Below are 16,075 nucleotides of genomic sequence, written 5' to 3'. Positions count from 1 at the left end.
GATCTTGCTGTATATGGAAATTGGGAAGTTTGCCCACTGTATTAGTCAGGGTTCTCTAGAGTTACAGAACTTACAGAATGTCTCTCTATATTGAGGGAGTTTATGTTATGACTTAAACAGTCTGTAGTCCAACTAACCCAACAATGGGCAGCTGTGCATGGGAAGCCCAAGAATCTAGTAGTTGCTCAGTCCTACAAGGGTAGCTGTTTCAGCTAGTCTTCTGTAGAAGTAGGTTTTAATAGATATGCTGGCAAATAAATGCAAGCAGGTGAAGAAAAGCGAATCTTCCTTCTTCCAATGTCCTTATATAGTTCTCCAGCAGAAGGTGTGGACCATATTAAAGGTGTGTACCACCACTCTTGAATCTGGGACTTGCCTTGTCCCAGGCTGACCTTGAACTCAGAGATCTTGCCTCAGTCTCCTAGAATTAAAAGCGTGTACTACATTGCCTGGGCTTAAGCTTTTCATGGCCACTATGCTTCAAGATCTACATGCCAAGATCCAGGTCAGAAATTTGTGTCTTCCAACCTTAAGATCTGGATTACAGCTGAGCCCTCCAATTCTGGAGTGTAGTTCATTCCAATATATTGTCAAAGTGACACACAGGAATAGCCATTATAACCACTTTTGACATGGGTATTCACTGAACTCACCACTTTAGATCTTGTTTCAATGTCCAGTCCCTCATTTTCCAGTTTTCACTAAAAAAAGAATCAACATATTTTCTGAACATTTATTATTGACTTAGTGGTATGAAACAATATTAAGCTTTTCAAATTCTTCACTGTTTACAATCTCATTAAGAAAACATGACACAAACGCTGATAAATGCCAAAGATTAGGAATTTTGAACAAGAACTTTCATAAGGATGGAAGTGAGATTTAGTGCATTGAAGATGTAACTCATCCTAAAGGATATATTCCCAACTTTGTTCTTCTGCTTAAAAATCCCTTAACAGCAGATCGTATTACAAAAGAAATGATCTGCTTGTTGTTTCCTCTAGCCAAGTTCTTCCTTGTGAGTCTACTCTGGCAAGCAAGCAGGTCTAATTTATCATGTTTAAAAATCTGATGTGTGGAGAGAAACTCCAAACCCAAATCGTCTTCCTCCCCTCAGTACCTTGAACATCCTGCTGTATTCAAGTGCCCTTCCTTATCACACTACTACCAGCTACAGCGCATTTTGTGGACTAAATAGTGTATTTACTTTATTGGCTCTTCTGCATACCCACCTTAACCATGTTAACCATACTGGAAATATTTTGTAAGAATTTAAACCATGATATTGCTCCTGTTTGTTTCTAAGTGCCACATATCCCATCATTGCTAAGGAGGCCCACTGTAAGTATCTGGGTTGGTCCCTGAAAGTATGAGCACAGACAGAGCTTTGGTGGACACCTGTATAAGAATGGGCCCTTTAGTATTCTCTTATGGTTACAGGAGAGGTACATGAGGCTCTGCTCTTTCCTGAGGATCTGCTGACTGTTAATGGTTGCTGTGGGAGGGAGTGGCATTTTCTTCAATGATAAATGAAAGCAGATAAGACCTATGATCCAGAAGGTGGCCCATCTGAAGGCATCTTGCTGTATATGGAAATTGGAAAGTTCTTCTACTGAAGAACCAGTTGTAAAAAAAGGAGTTCAGAGGAGAAGGAAGATGAATAACAGAAAGTACATGGGTAAATTTAATCACAATATACTACATACACGAATGGAAATGTTAAATACAATCTGTGATCCTGGTTCGTGTTTTCCTGTTTTGCTAGATTTCATATATGGGACTGGTACTTTCTCTTATTCATTCTGTAGTCTTAGACCTCTTCAAACTTTGGATTATTGCACCATGACTAATTCATCCTTCACCAGCTAATGATTCCCATTCTCCAGGAAAAAGAATGAAGGAGTAGTAAACAGTATGACCAGTATCAAATTATTGTAATGAGATGATACAAGGTTCTGAATTTATAGAAACTGTTTAATATGGATTTTTCAGGAAGAACATAACAATATAAATAATTCTAATTTCTTAAAGTAAAGATATCTTAGGTGTACATGGGTATGATGTGTATGTATATGGTGTACGATCTGTGTGTGAATGTTCGTGTGTGTGTGTGTGTGTGTGTGTTCCTATGTAAATGTTATAGTGCCCCTGTGAAGGTCTTAGGACAGTGTAGAGTTTAAATTCTCACACTCTACCTGGAAACAAAGTCTCTGTTTGACCTACTAGATGGCCTGTGAACTTCATGGAATTGCACTATCTTCCCTTCTCATCTCACAATGGGTATGCTAGATTAGAGATGTGCACTATCTCATCAGGAATCACCTCATTTCTGGGTTCTCAACTCCAGTCCTCATTTGCAGAACATGTGTCTATCCTGTGACTCAGTGCCTAGACAAATAATCTTTCTTGAAAGCACTGGGAAATCCAAAATTCTAGGCATATTTGTAGACATCCATTTCTGTTATAATAGCCCAATTGTGAGTAAGAGATTACTTCAGGGCTTGAGAAATGGCTCAGCAGTTAAGTCTGTTTCCTGCTTTTTCAGAAGAGCAGAGTTTATTTCCCAGCATCCATTTTCAGCAGCTTACAACTGTTTGTACCTTCAGTTCCAGGGGATCTAACACCCTCTTCTGATCTTCATAGGTGTCCAACATACTCAGCACATATACATACATACATACATGTAAATAAAACTTTATTTAAAAAGAAATTATTTGAAGAAAAGCATAAAATTCTAGTTCTAAGATAGCATGAATAATTCTCTAAGTTATCACTGACTTATTATTATTTGGTATTAGAAACACTTAAAAGACTCAAGACCTGTGTCAGAAAATATACACTGCATATCATATGTTGCAATGAGAAGAGACTCAGCATCAACTTTTGTCTAGAGCTGGGATCTTAGGAACCAATTTTTTCTGAATGCCCCAAGCCATGTTCTTAGTGTCACCTTGGTTTTCCTATGTATAAATTTTGATTTAAAAGTCTGCCCTATGAGCTGGAGTGATGGCTCAATGCTTAAGATCATGGGATAATCTTGCAAAGGATCTTATTTCATTTCCTAACACCCATGTCAGGTGTTTCATAGCTTCCTGTTCCCTGCAGGAGATCTGATAACTTCTTCTTGTTCTGTGTATACCCATACTTATATGCACATACCTACACATAGAAACACACACACACACACACACACACACACAAAAATAAATAAAATAATAATAAACCTTACACAAACTGTCTCAAAGGTAACCTTGAGGAAAATGTAAATGAAATACCATTCATCCAATAGGGGCTATTTCAGCTACGACCTGGTGGCACCTGTTTCTAACCCCAGCACTTGGGAAGCAGAAGCAGGAAGATCTTTGAGTTAGAGGCCAGCTTGATCTATAGAGCAATTTCCAGGACGTCAATGCTGTACAGAGAAGCTCTGTCTCAAGAAAAAGTGATTATTTTTTTCTATTATTATGGTCATTTGGAAAGGCATAATCTGACTAAAATCAGGTTAATATAATATATTATTTTTGACATGTAAATGGTTGTTAAGTGTTTTAAATTTGTCTTTAACTAAAGAGGAGATTTAAAGATCATCTTTTAATGCTAGAGTTCTGGACTTTGGCCAATGTAATTCAGCTGCCAGCCTCAAAGTACCAGAGCTAAGTGCCAAATACACTACAAATGGCTGAATAGGAGATTGTCTCTGCCAAACCAAGTCTTACTGGTTTTATCATTCTTTCCCATATGTCCCTATGAAAGGTCATTTTTCATAAACCAGTTTTAATGGAGGCTGTCAAAATTACAAGTATCAACTGTTTTCTGAGCCTAAGAGCTTGACCCAGTGAAAAAGAATTTAAAGATGGAGAATATCTTCAAGAAATCCAGTGATCCATGCCTTGAAATCATGTGCAATAAAATGATATAAGTCCAGGCAGAAACTTCATTTTAACATTGGTAAGGCCAGGACTGCTGGTGTGTAGGCAGCAGCCTCACAGACAGCCAGTGTAAAACTAGTAACATTCCTTCTAGTCTGATCTTTGAAATATTTGACCACAAACTATACCACAATTGATCAGAAAATGCCAACTGCATTCTTATCTCTCTTCACCCCATGGCCAAGCTAGAGAGAGAAAGAGTGGGCTTGTTAGAAGAATACCACAGCAACTTCACATTGAAAGCAACAGGAGTCTCATGTGATCTAGGAAAAATTTCAAGCTAAGAGTTGTCAAGAAAGGACAGCAATTCTCTCTCTCTCTCTCTCTCTCTCTCTCTCTCTCTCTCACACACACACACACACACACACGCATGCATATATACGAACTGTGTGTTTTGTGTGGTCCTAAGTGTGTTGTGGGTATGGGTATACATGCATTTTTGTACATATGATATATGTAGAAGCCAAACATCAACTTCACATGGTGTTATTCTAGTTGCCATCAACCTTGGTTTTCTTATTTGTTTTGAGACAGGGTCTTTCCTAGCCACGAATTTGCCAAGATGACTAGCCAGCAAGACCCAGAGAACCACCTGTGGCAATTCCCAGTGCTGGAAGAACAAGCACATGCCACCATGCTAGGTAAGGGTTTTTTCAACATATTTTCTGAGGGTCAAACTCAGATTCCCATGACTGATGGGCAAGCACTTTACTAATTGAAATAGCTCCATAGCATCCATTTTTTGTTCTTCATAAATTCATACCCTGTGGGCTAGCAAAGCCCCAGAGAGATGGCAATACTATAGAAGATACATCTGAATGTCTGAGAACTGGTATGAAACCTTTAATGACTTAAAGTGCTTGGAAAGTTATATAATGGTACACAAGTATCCTCAAGGGATTTGGCGCCCCCAAAAGATGTTTGTAAAAATAATCGATATCAGTTACAGGGAACAAACACAACTGTTTTAAGTTTTTGATCACCATGGCTGATGTTCCACGGCAAGCTATTTCTTCTTACATTATTTGTTTGCGTTTTTTATTGGATATTTTATTTATTTACAATACAGATGTCATCCCCATTCCCCATTTCCCCTCCCCAGAACCCCCTATCTTATACTCCCTCTTCCTTTATGCTTTTATACCATTGTGATTACATGCATGTAATAAAGTCAGTTCTAGGTTGAGGGACTAGCAATACAATAGATGCAAGTAGTTGTGGAACAAGCAATACAATAAACACAAATAGTCAAAGAAAAAGCAAGGCATTAAAGCCAGTTATGTGAACACTCCCATGATTACTGTTTCTAAAGACTTATCAGGATGACCAAAGTATTTGAGTCTACTTCCCTATCCTAGCCCAAGGTCATTTTCATGTCTGAAGCCTACTTCCTTGTTCTAGTCTAAAATTTAGATTCCTGTCTGAAATTATTTCTTTGTTCTGGCCTAATATTTCGATTCCTGCCTGAGATTACTTCTTTGAAGTAGCCTACAATTTAGAGTCCTACCTGAAATTACTTCTTTGTTCTAGTCTAATGCCAGATTCCTGCTTGAAGCCTACTTCTTTGTCCTTGGCCAATGTCATATTCCTGCCAAGCAGCCCCTTTCTTTGTCTTTGGCCCATGTCAACTTGTTGCCAAGCAGTCCCAAATGCTCTCCATTTCTCCTCCTTTTTTGTTTTGTTAACAAGACTGAGCATGTCTTAAGTCATTCTGACAAGAATGCCTTCCTTACCTGTCATGGAATATACATTATCAAAGGCAATGTACTTCTGTCTTAGGTTGGTAAGGCTCGTGCTTGGCTTGCCAGCCTAGTTATTTAATAACTCTGTCTGGGGGTCCATTTTCAGCTTTAAGCCATGTACTTTGGCTGCCAACATGTTGATATTGTTAAAGATAAGCTTGAACACGATGGGCAGGAATAAAAGTATTCCCAGGACAAGAAGGGCTAGCCTGATCATAAAATTATTATGTCATTTTTTCATAACTGTAATTTTGCTACTGCTATGAATTTTGATGTAAATATTTTTGGAGACAGAGGCTGGCCAAATGTGTAACAACCCACAGATTAAGAACTGCTGCTCTATTTGAATGGTCCCCTTTACTTTATATTTTTGTTTCCGATTTCAAGTACTGTGACATGATGATGCTCTTACATGAAAGAGATGGAAAGAAACGTTTTCTGGAGATAGGGTACAAATGTGTTCATATTTTCATAGTTTATATTGCTAACACAATCTTTTAATTTTTATCTTTTAATCTTTCTATGTATATGGGTATTTTGCCTGTATGTCAGTGTACCACATGTATGTCAGAGCCCTAGGAAGCCAGAAGAGAGAATAAGTTTCCCTGGAAGTGGAATCATAGATGGTTTGTTAGCCACCAGATATGTGATGGGAATTGAACCTGAGTCCTCTGAAAGGGTAACCAATGTTCTTAATCAATAAGCCATCTCTTCAACTCCTGCTAAGCTAAAGGGACCTTTATCTCTACAAGATGAAGAGTATGGTATCTTGTGTATAGTTGCAGAAGGCAGCCTTTTCTCGTGCCCTAGTGTCTCTTACTTCTTGGGAGACTACTTGAGTAACTTGCATCTGACCAACAGAATATGAAAATGCTGAGCTATAGTTATATAATCTAAAGTATATATCTATAACCTATAATCAAGTCACAAAGATTATGAAACTTGCCTTGTTATGTAGGTGCTTGCTGTGTTGTTAACAGCTCATATACATCAATAATGCTGACTTCAGTGGGCAGAGAGGCCCATGAAGCAAGGCATGGAAGGTGGCCTTCTGCCCCATAGCAAAGGCTAAAGCTATGACTTTCACCCAAAATGTCTCCTAAGCCAGGTGTAGTGGTGCCTGGGTTACATAATCAAAAATCAATATCTCAAAAATCAATCAGTCAATCAATCAGTTAATCAACTAATGAAAGGTTCCTAGATGCTTATGTGCTGCGGGCTTTACCCTTAATGCAACTGTTTTCAGAACTGGGACTTTAGAAAATTTATTTTCTCTTGATGGCAGTGATGTTATCAAAAGATTAATCTCTTGATGACTTCATAATTTTATGGAAGACTGGCAAGTGTTAGAAACTTAGAAACGGAGGCACAGTTGAAAGAAGTGAAGAGAGTTCATGGTTACATGCATGTGAGAACTACATTGTGTTGCTATCCTTGCTTCTAACCCACCATTAGGTAAGCAGCTTTACTCCCCACACACTCCTTAGCATAATAATTCTACTTCATCAAGGCCCACAAACAACAAAGCCAAATGACTATGAACCGAAACCAAATGCCAAAACAAATCTGTCCTTGTTTGAGCAGATTTTCTCTTGTATTTTGTTCCAGAAACAGAAAGCTGACACATCAGGAAGGAACTTGTTCAGCCCAATTACTTACAAACTACTGGATTGGTACTTCAATCTGAGCAAGCTTTTCCTAGTTGAGCCTGCAAGTGAGACTACAGACCAGAAGTTCACACCTCAATTGCAGTTTCATGATAGGCAGAAAGCCAAGAATCCCTTGAAAACTGTGCCAAAATTCCTAACCACAGATATGGGTAGGAAACAAATAGGTCCTGACTTAAGCCACTAAAATTTGTTAAGAGATGTATTATGCCATAACAGATAATTAACACAAATGCGTTAGGGACAGAGGCCAGATCTGGAACTCACAAGCACATAAATAATATATATTAAGTATGAGTGGGCTCCCTGAGGGACAGTGAGAAGAGAAGGAAAGGGAAAATCATATAGAAACTAAAGAAACAACAATTTTGAGGAACAGGGGAAGGACCAGGAGATTGGGATACAAGGTAGGGCTGACTGCAAGGCTACAGAATATTAACTGCTGAAGTAAAACCCCAAAAAACTGTTTCCAGCAACAAAGAGGGTTTTACTTACTTTAATATGAACAGTTTCAAAGCAATGACCTGGAGGCAGGCAGATTTCAATAGTCTGAGGAGTGAAATTAAAGTGAGACAGTGAAGGATCTTCTTTGAAGAGGTCTAGCCTTTGACAGAGGAGAAGATTAAGGTGATATTTGCAGAAGGTGGGGACTCTTTGTGTAGGAAGAAAAACTTGCACATTATTGTGACAAAGGCCTTTGGCATGCAATTTAGATTACATTTTCTGTTATTTATAATGAAGCCATTTAAAACACAAAACCAAAAGAGAACATAGTCTTTCATAATCTTCCTGCCCCTTTGAAAGCATTTATAAATCCATTTGCATCTTACATAACAAAACACAGCACCATGTTCCCCTATATAAAATGTGAACTGTTCTTAATGTCATATTGGTGGCATAGTTATTTTCAATATTAAGTATTGCTTCCTTTCATACTTGTTAGAAGCCTAGGTTTTCCAACACTTTTAAAACCATAAATAGTACTAGGTTCATTGTATAACTTTTTTTTTTAAACAAAACCAGAGATGCTTCCCATGAGAGAAACTTTCTGGATGCCTTTGAAAGCCAGTACTCTCTGTGCTAAAAGGTTCTGAAATGACAAATAAAAATGCATGCAAAGAACTTCTAGGGCTCCTTTGTATTCATTATTTTATTACTCCAAACAGCAGGTGGGTGGTTCAAATAAACAGAGGGCAATTACAACTTGCCCAGACTGAGACTTGTAGAGACTGCTCTTGGCTACTGTTCCCCTGGCAACACCCTGAGGAGTGTAAAATACAACAGAGAGACCTTCCACATATTTTGTGTGCATAGTCAGTGAATAAGAAGAAGTGTTGCCCTTCATACTTCCTCTGCTATTGCATGGTGAATCATATAATCCCCTAGGAGGGTTAAGTACACAGCACACACACATAAACACAAAAATCTTCTATTCAAGTTCACAGCAGTTGGTGCACATCTGTTCAGCATCAAATCTGCCAAATCACTCTCACATTTCTGGTAAATGTTTGTTAAAAGGAAATGGTTCTTCTGCTTTTGCAATGGTCAGCTAGAATATCCTATATTTCTTAGAAAGTTATACATCCCTTTCTCACCAGATCCCTTCTGACTTACACTCTCTTCCTTGGCCGACTGCCATGAGTTAGATCTGGTTTGTCTCATCCAAAACTCTTGCTGATGCCCCACCTTGGGAGGAGGGTTGAGTAGGTGAATATTTGATCACAGCAGAGCACTCATCCATGAATATCTGGATGGGACTGAATCAGTTACCAAAAAAAGTGAATGATTTTAAAGAAAACCTACCTGTTTTTTTGTTCATGCTGGTGTACTTGCTTCTGTGACAGTTTCTATCCAGAGATGAATTTACATAGGTGTCTTACCATAATCTAAGATTTACAAAATATGTAGTCTCACAACTTTTCCTTCATCATAAATTACCTAGTTTCAGATATTCTGTCGTAGTGCCAGAAATCTGCCCATCTTTTTATTAGTTTTTAAAAATTATTTTTTTTTGTTTATAGTGCTAAAGGTATCTTCTCTCATGGCTTATAGAAGTATAAAATTGTGGACAAAAGTTAATGTAGAATAAGCAGAACCAGGGCTTGACACCATGGGTAAAGCTGAGATAGAAATTATAGAGCAGTTAAGAGCTTGGCTCTCACCCTTTGGGTGAATTCAAATCTCATGTAAATGTATGAGCACTGATATTTAAGACAAGTTACTTAATTGGTCTTATTCATTATTTGTAGAAGAGAAACTTCATGCAGAATGACATTGTATGCAAAGGACTTATCTATATCATTGTAAGACTTCTGTGAATGGGAGGTGTCAATATTAGCTATAAAGACGGGACTAATTGTTTGAAAGAATAGAATATAATTTATCATTTGGAAGCATTCACTGTGTGAAGTTGCTGTAAGGCTGTCAGAATAATCAACAGCACACTCTGGGGGCAGACTTTGGTAGCAGTGAGGTTCCCATGGCTACCATCTGTAGATGTAATGGGTAGTCCAGGCCCAGCACAAAATGACTAAGTCCAAGGCAGGGCAAGGATGAGAATGGTACTTATGTGGATTGCTAATGTGGTGAAGCTTTTCCAGTTGGCTTTAACTCTAGAGATGAAAATAGCAGAAGGGCACCCCAACCTTAGAGAAAATAAAGAAAGACTGGAGACTTGAAGATCTACTAAGACGCAAGAAATAAATGAGCAGCCTAATCTCCAAATAGGTTCTGATGTCCGGTGGGATTTCCCTTTAAAGACGAGCCCTCTCACTATAGCTTCCTGTTCGTCACTGGCCAAGTCACCCCACTGATTTCTTCCTGCCTATAACAATGAAGGTCTCTGACCTTTGAGATGGCTACTGGCTGGAGAAAAATTACCTGTACACACATAAGTTTGCTGCACTCAGGTTCACGTTTCCATGAGAATTCTGGAGTTGTTTTCAAAATGTAAGATAAATATATACATTTTTCTAGAGGAAATTTTGCATAGCCTAAAAAGTGTTCCTTAGTTATTTACTTTTAGTTTGTGTGTCTTTTGTTTGTATGGATGATTGTGTGACATATATATCCTTGGTGACTACAAAAGCCTGAAGGTGTTGGATACCTTGAAACTAGAGTTGCAGTCAATTTTTGAGCCACCATGTAGGTGTTCCAAATTGAACCTTAGTATGCTGCAAGAACAGGCAGTATTCATAATCTCTGAGCCATCTTTCCAGCCCCCTCAAATGCTCCTTTTAAGTAAAATCTACTGCAATTTTTCTGCTTCTGTCTCTTCTACTTCCTATTCCTCCTCCTCCACTTCCTGTCCTCCTCTTCTTCCTCACTCTGACTCTCTGTCTCTGTCTGTCTCTGTGTGTGTGTGTGTGTGTATCTGTGTCTGTGTGTCTGTGTTTCACCCACACAAGTGCCTTTAAGTTTCTGTAAGCGTTCATGTGTTTAAGGATGTACTGTGTGTATAGAGGCCAGAAGTCAACTTCAGTGCTATTCTTAAAGATCCATTCATCTTGATTTTTGCAGCAAGACCTCTTATTGGGACCTAAAGTTTGCTAAGTAGGCTTGGCTGACTAGCCAGTGAGCCTCAGAGCTGCACATAGCTATCTTTGTCTCCACAGCTCTGGGATTAGAAGTAAATTCCATGTTCTCTGGTCTTTTAATTGTGCTGGCAACGAATTCAAGTGCTCCACACTTTCACTCTTTTCACTCTTTCTCTTAAATGGCAGGGAACTGACATTTAATTCTATAAAAAAATTATTAAATACATGACTATAATGTATAAGTACAGGAGTAATTACTGGGCCAGAAGTGGTAATGAACTCTCTGTCTCTTCTCTGTCTCTCTCTCTTTGTTTCTCTCTCTGCCTCTTTATCTTTCTGTCTCTGTCTCTGTCTCTGTCTCTGTCTCTCTCTCTCTCTCTCTTTGTGTGTGTGTGTGTGTGGACATAGCCTTTCAACATTGCACTGTTGATGTTATCTTTAGACAATTCTCCATGTGGAAGAATGTCCTCTCATTGTCCCATGCTCATATACCGTACCTCTAACAACTGAGGGTACAGGAGCATGCATGTTCCCTTCTCCCAACTGTGACAACCTTCAGTGTCTACAGACATTACTAAATGATCCCAAGGAACAGAACATGCTGATCTCTAGCTGGGAAACATTGATGAAAAGTGAATTCTAAGTATAATGGATGAGTCTCTGAAACATAGTTTCTGACTTAAGTCATACTTTCCTACTCTTATCCTCTCTTAGATTTACTTATTCTAATATATACGTACATTTACACATGTAATTTGCCAACCATTTTTAAACCCTTCCTTAACCCTTGAAAATCGATATTATTAGTGTTACATTCAATAATCAAAGATGCTGACACCTAAACCTTTTCCTTCAAAGACTGAACAAAGCAGAGGTCAAAAGCATCAGAGAACCCAAAACTCAAGAACCAGGATGGCCTGGTTCCCAAGGTCATGACCATCCATGGCACAGTGCTACCTTTGCTCCTTTTCTTTCTGTTGACTTATCCTCTTTCCCAAAGTGAATCTCAAACCAAAGAACTAGAACTATGTCTGCATTCTCTTGGGAACAGTGTCAGCTTCTCTTGATGGCTCAGCAATCAATCTCAAGGGAAATTACAGCTTTTACTTTAGGTCTCCGTCCCTCATGCCGTGCCAAATAGAATGGGGGTATAAAAATCTGATACTAAAACATCCATTTGTATCCTTCATCTTAAGCTGCAACAAGACTATTCAATATGTTTGACAGTTCAGGAAAATACATTAGAGAAAAAAAAATTCTCCCTGATGGCTTTTAATGCACAGCTTGGGCTTCCCAGCCTTCCCTTCATTACCTCTGGGCAGGGTATTTCTTCAATGTATTTCCTTACAATTGATTGCCAGAATTTCCAACTATTTAGATTTTTTTTTTTTTTTTTTTTTTTGCATTTGAGGAAGGGACAGGTTTGCAATTTTCCCCTCAATATACGGAGTTTGAAGTTTCTAACTGTCTTTTTGCCATTTTACTCCCTATGAAATAGAATTTCTACAAACAAGTAGTCCTTTAGGAAACAAAGTTCAAAACTTTAAAAAGTGCATGAACTTGACAAGCTCAGAGTTGGAAAGGGAGAAATTAAATGAGTTCTTCAACTTACTTTTAAATGTCGCTGGGCAGAAGGGATCGTGATAAATACCTTCATGAAGAAAAAAAAATGACCAAAGCATATGTTGCATTTCTGTCCTAGGACCAGTATATCTTTCATGTTTCTTGATGCTGTCACCAAGCAGAAAATGTGGCTTGACTGACCAGAAGGTTGGCTGAGGTTCAATTATGGTACTGCCCAGGCAATTTCAGGTGCATGCATACTTTGTATCAGAATTAGGATTCCATGAGGTCATCCTATTCCAGCTAATATTTCATCCAGTACAATGGCAGCCCAGGAACCAACCTGTAATTTCAAGGTCATATAAACTTGAAATATACATATTGAAAGATTATATCTATGTATATGTATACATACACATAGATATATTCACATATATTCAATTTTAGTTTATGTCATCTATCTATGTACTTTGTCTATTATCTATCTGTGTATGTGCAGGAATGCATGTGTAATGAAAAATATGTGGAAGTTGGATGATCACTTTCAGACATCAATTCTTGTCTGAGTCAGGATCTCTCTTGTTTCTGCTTCTATGTTGGGTAGTACTCCAGCAGAAAAAAAAAAAAAAACACATCAGGTCTTTATGAGGATCCCAGAGATTCAAATCTAGTTCTCAGCCTGTGAAGCAAGCAATTTACACCCTGTTCCATTTCCTTTTCCCCAAGCCCTGTAATTTTGCTCAGGAAGTTTCTTCTTTATAACATTAAAAATATAAACATTAATACCAGCCTATTTAGAGAAAACCCATTCAATTAAGCTTTCTAAGTATCATCTATGGGTTGAATATACTTGAAGCACTTTGCCTCAAACAAAATATAAATTGTGAGAGCTAGAAAATTGTGAGATTTTAGAAATGTGTTTCCAGATAAGGTTTATAAAAACTATTTGAAAATTCTGAACACATTGAGGTTCAGTTGCCTTTCTGTCAGGAACTGCCTCAGGCCTTTTATTTCACCTCCTATAAACCCCTTCATTAATTAATTAACCTATTCATTTTACTTTCTGATTTCTCTCCACCCTCCTCCTCGCACCCTTCTCATACATCCCTCCACCCACTCTCCTTTCTTCTGAGAGAGTGGATACCCCTCCCCACCATCAGCCCTCCTTGGCACATCAAATCTCTTCAGGGCTAGGTGTTTCCTCTCCCACTAAGGCCAACTTATTTTCAAAGACAAACACGAGCTAGAAAATGCTTCAGTACTACAATGTATCATCTCAGAGTCTACTTAATGCTGTTGGAACCTAAGAAGGAAAGTTATGAAAATCTTAGATTAACCTTAGCTTGCTCTGATTCCATGTTGCTCTGTAACACTTTCGCCAGTTTCCAAAGCTCCTTACTGCCACACTTACTCTGTTCCCATGGGTAGGAGCAAGCATCAAAGGGTCAAAATTGGAAAAACCTCAAAACAACAACAAAAAGTAACACAAACCAATTCAAATCAAAAGCATCTCCTTCCCTAAGTTAAGGGATTTTTGAAGATGTCTCTGTGGATTCTTTCATTGCTCTTTTTGTGGGTTCCCATAAATTCTTCCATAACAGACTTTTTGTTTATAAAATATATCTTAGCTCTTCCCCATAGCAAAATTACTTAAAAGTTCAATTTGTAGGAAGACAGGTTGAAAGGTAACTAGTATTTGTACAGTCCTTACTGCATGCCCAGGGCTTTCATGAATGCTTTGTATGTACTGAAGAAAGCATTTGAGCCTCAGAAATCTGTCTGAAGCAGGTAACTATTTCTCTTCAAATTCTACTCAGTTCCTGAGTTTAGTGCTCAGACATCAGATAGGGCTCCACAGGCAATTCAGATGTCTAGAGAAACAGAGTTATTTAAATCTATTTTACCTTCCCTACTTGAATAAAATGATCTTAGGTGAAAGGCCAAGAATTTAAGTAGCAAAATAGCAAGTCTAATTTTAATTTATTTCTTTGTTTATTCAATTGTAACCTTGGCTATCCTGGAACTTACATTGAGTACCTGGACTCATAATCAACAGAATCTGCATGCCTTTGCCTTAGGAGTGCTGGGATTAAAGGGGTGCTCCACCACACAAGTGCAATTTAAAAGTCAAATGAAAACCCTTTCATGCCCTAGGATAAGACCTTAGAAATAGAGAATTCACAGTAAGAAACATCACACTTCCTGCATCGGTTTCAGGGAAATTGCACAGTAGACAACTGGGTAGGAAGACTGAAGAGTCAGACTACCAGGAAAACAGCTGTGGAAATCTGTCACTGAAATGCTTGCAGAAACAAGACTAAACAGTGGCAATATCAACAGACATGCTAATGAGCTAGGAGAGAAATCTAACTCAAGGACTCTACTTCTAGACAAAGAACTATAGACAGCTAATGACTGCTCTGGGAAAGAGAATTTGGAGTTTCAGAAATGCGACTCCAAAAGGATTATCCAATATAAACAAGTTAACCTTGAGATCATATACACAGAGATAACAAAATAAAACTCAGCAGGTTGTATTTATATATACTAATGCATAAAAACGTATGTATGCAACAATAACGATCAAAGAAAGTGAAGTTACCAATTTAAGAGTTGGGGAGTGTGGAAAGAGTTGGAGGGAGAGAATTGGAAGAGGCTGGAGGTAGGAAAGGGGGACAGTGGTGTCTTCTATTTTAACAAAAAGTGCATTAAGATTAAAAAGTAAAATAAAAAAATATGTATTTCACAGATGTGGAAACTAATGCATAGACAGGATAATGAAATTTTCTAGGATTTAACAAATATCAACCAGAACCAGCGGATTCTAGATATTATACCTCTGGGCTGTGCCAGAGTTAAAATGCCCACTTTAACTTCACCCTTTCATCATATAGACATGTTCTGGAAATTTTCTGAGCCTTTGTTTGGAAAGTTTAACCAAAGAGCTCATTCTAGGTTTTCAAGGGCTCAGTGTCAGCAGACTATGTTAGTATGCTTTATTGATACTACTGTAAACAGTCCACAGACAACAGACCTTTGCTGCATGGCTTAGTGTTGAAAGATGGTATGCCATTTACAAGCTGTCTTTACTGAACTCCATTAACTACTGCATTGGAGTGAGATGCTATCTGTCTTGTACAAAACACTACCTCCCAGTATAGACTAATCTTCATTTTGAGCACAGAATAACTTGAGCTCTTGTTCTTGGCTATTCCTCTTGTTGTCTGAAAAGTTTGAGTCTCTTCAAACTATTGTTCTCAACTCAACATGATTATAAGAAGTTGTGCCCAGAGCCAGTTATGTTCAATCTATATTATATCTTCAAAAATTTACTGAAGTATTTAATGAAAGTGAGAGATTTTACTTTATACTGCACAGAGACTTCCACAAAGGCAAAGCATTATATAAGAATAAAATTATATTTAGCAACAATCACAAAAACTGTATATTTTGCTGGAGGCCAACAATGTAATGCCCTTAGCTGTCTGTGGCAGAATATTCACTTCCATATCAACACAAGAATGTCAAAGACCTTTGGCAAGCTCTAGGAGGTTCAAGAAGCTGCACTTTAAACTCAGTATACCTGGGTTTGGCAAAGCAAATCTACAACCCTACACAAAAGAGACAAAGTCAAGAAG

Source organism: Grammomys surdaster, unplaced genomic scaffold (genome assembly GCF_004785775.1).
Source record: "Grammomys surdaster isolate TR1022 unplaced genomic scaffold, NIH_TR_1.0 242, whole genome shotgun sequence".
Lineage (NCBI taxonomy): Eukaryota > Metazoa > Chordata > Mammalia > Rodentia > Muridae > Grammomys > Grammomys surdaster.
Note: the sequence above shows the minus strand (reverse complement) of the source record.